This window comes from Octopus bimaculoides, chromosome 13 (genome assembly GCF_001194135.2).
Source record: "Octopus bimaculoides isolate UCB-OBI-ISO-001 chromosome 13, ASM119413v2, whole genome shotgun sequence".
In the NCBI taxonomy this organism is placed as follows: Eukaryota; Metazoa; Mollusca; class Cephalopoda; order Octopoda; family Octopodidae; genus Octopus; species Octopus bimaculoides.
Window position 1 is genome coordinate 48,121,765 of NC_068993.1, and position 2,657 is coordinate 48,124,421.

The 2,657-nt window shown below is 36.2% G+C and overlaps 1 pseudogene; it reads right to left on the reverse strand.

Moving 5' to 3' along the window:
- LOC128249250 (uncharacterized protein DDB_G0271670-like) overlaps positions 1-2,282 on the reverse strand; it is a 4,672-nt pseudogene extending 2,390 nt beyond the window's left edge.
- Positions 2,283-2,657: the final 375 nt, after the last annotated feature.

The following is a 2,657-nucleotide window of genomic DNA, read 5'->3' on the forward strand; positions in this document are numbered from 1 at the left end:
TATATATATAAACACACGTGGAGGCGCAATGGCCCAGTAGTTAGGTCATAAGATCGCGGTTTCGATTCCCAGACCGGACGTTGTGAGTGTTTATTGAGCGAAAACACATAAAGCTCCACAAGGCTCCGGCAGGGGATGGTGGCGAAACCTGCTGTACTCTTTTACCACAACTTTCTCTCACTCTTACTTCCTGTCTTTGTTGTGCTTGTAATTCAAAGGGTCAGCCTTGTCACACTGTATCACGCTGAATATCCTCGAGAACTATGTTAAAGGTACACGTGTTTGTGGAGTACTCAGCCACTTGCACATTAATTTCACGAGCAGGCTGTTCCATTGATTGGATCAACTGGAACCCTCGACGTCGTAAGCGACGTAGTGCCAACAACATAATGACACACAGACACACACACGCGTGCCAGGAGACCAACATATTATCATGAAAGAAAGAGAAAAGATGAATAATTATGGAGACCTGAGAATTCAGATCGCTAAGATGTGGGAGCAACTAGAATCAAACATAAAAATAGTCCCAATTTCTGCCTTTGAGTCTTCATTAAACTCACTGATTACTGAAACGTGTAACGATATCGTTATCAGAGTAAATTATTTTGCTACACTATTTATTTACCTATATTTACATTGAGTTCAAGTCCTACCAATGTTGCATCTGTTTGACATAAACTCTCCTCTGTGAGGTCTATTTTATCCTCCTCTACCTGTCATAAATTGCCTATTATTATTTCAATTTTAGAAATGACCTTTCTAGATGTGGAACATTTCGGTAAGGTTTGTGTGATGAAGCTGTTTCTCTGTGACTTTCAAGTTAATTTGTTTGTGCTTCTCTCGTTTAGGAAAAGAATTTTTGTAAATGTCTATTCATTCAAGCCTTCATACATAATAAATTCATTTTTGCATGTTTTACGAGAGTGGAGGTTGGAATCAATTCCCATAACAGTATCTAGCTGACTTTGTCCTTTTTATGAAGGGGACAGCAATAATACGAATCTTGTGTACTATAAAGAATTGCCAAAATAGCAGCAATAATTCTAACTATAATTGCTACAGCGAACATTTTTGCTATTTAAGAATACCAACAAAACCGTACACATAATCAATAATAGCAAAACCGTTAATTGTAATGAAGAGTCATTGACATAATTGTAATAGTGGCAACAGAGCTGCAAAAATAACAACAGTAACAACGATAGATGATAGAGAAAATATATATTTTCAGACAACCTATGTGTATCGTTACAATTAGAACTGAACATGATTGTCGTCAACAAATGGTAAGATGTACGACTGTGTTTTATCAGGAAACGGGGAACGCTTCTCCCCAAAGAGTATTGATGAAATACAAAAGAGAAACTTGCGTTTAAAATGCATTTCTCATCAGATAAATGACTTGAAAAGACACCCAGGAGAGATATGAAAGAAATCTTGTCACACCTAAAGAACATGAAATAGGTGCACTCTTTTAGATTTGTAAATGCAGGTTTCCTGTCAGAGGTATAATGGAAGAACTACGACAGTTTGGAATATGCGTGTCAGAAACGTTCATGCAAGTGCCTGATTATAATGAGGAATGAATGGCAAAACTTAGAAAATGGTAATTTCAACAGAAATGGACTGACACTTTATCGTCTCTTTCATAAAATATTTTATGAAGCTGATAGACGTCAGCGTGGACAAAATGATGCACACGCTAAACTTGTTATTTAAGAGAGTTTTCACGCCAAAAGAACCATTTCGATTCCAATATAATCCATGAACAAAAAAGAAACAGAAGAAACAACTCCAAGGAAGAGTATCAGACAGATGATGACAAGAACTGAACTTCGGTTGTTTTGACTTCTGCGATGTGGCTTTACTTAAAATTCACGAAACAGCAGTACCATTAACAGACGCCAACAATAAATCACATGTTGTGGCATGATATTTCTAGGTGGTATCACGACCTGCTATGAATAGCATTAAATTCTTTCGAATAACAAATTAAATTTGTCTTACACGTACAGCCGGACAACTTAATTCTAGCTAGATTGTCTGAAAATATTAAATAATGATTAAAAATTAAACGTATTTAGCATGGTTTCCGTAATCAGAGTTATTATGAAAACTAATGAAGAGTAACAGCAGCAAACATTTCGCCATAAGAAATATTCATATATGATAAATGTTCTATTTTGAGAAGCCAAACAAAGTATCGGTTAGGAATGTTGCATTAAGATATAAAAGTGGCTCTCTGTAACAAACCTACTTTTGAACTCTGACACAAACATCGCACGGCATGGATCGCCGAAACTTCTTGATGTTAAATATAACAGAAGCAATATGTAAATAGAACAGAATAAGAAGATCAGAATCTACAAGTTTTAATAATGAACAACATTTCTCTAAGACTTCACCGTTGTTTGAAAGATCAGTATGAAATCGGTGGATCAAAAGAAGGAACAGAAAACAGAAATGAACAGACAACGGAAATGTACAGGATGTTCATTAAAAAATATCTGCCGAAATTGCGTAATTTCTACGAACGTGAGAAGGTTCGTAATGCAACTCTAGTTTGACTAATGACCAGCTTCTCTGTGGTATTCCTGGAGGTAGGATGTGTAACCGAGCATAATGTTATTGCTCGTTTGTGCCTACTTATTGAA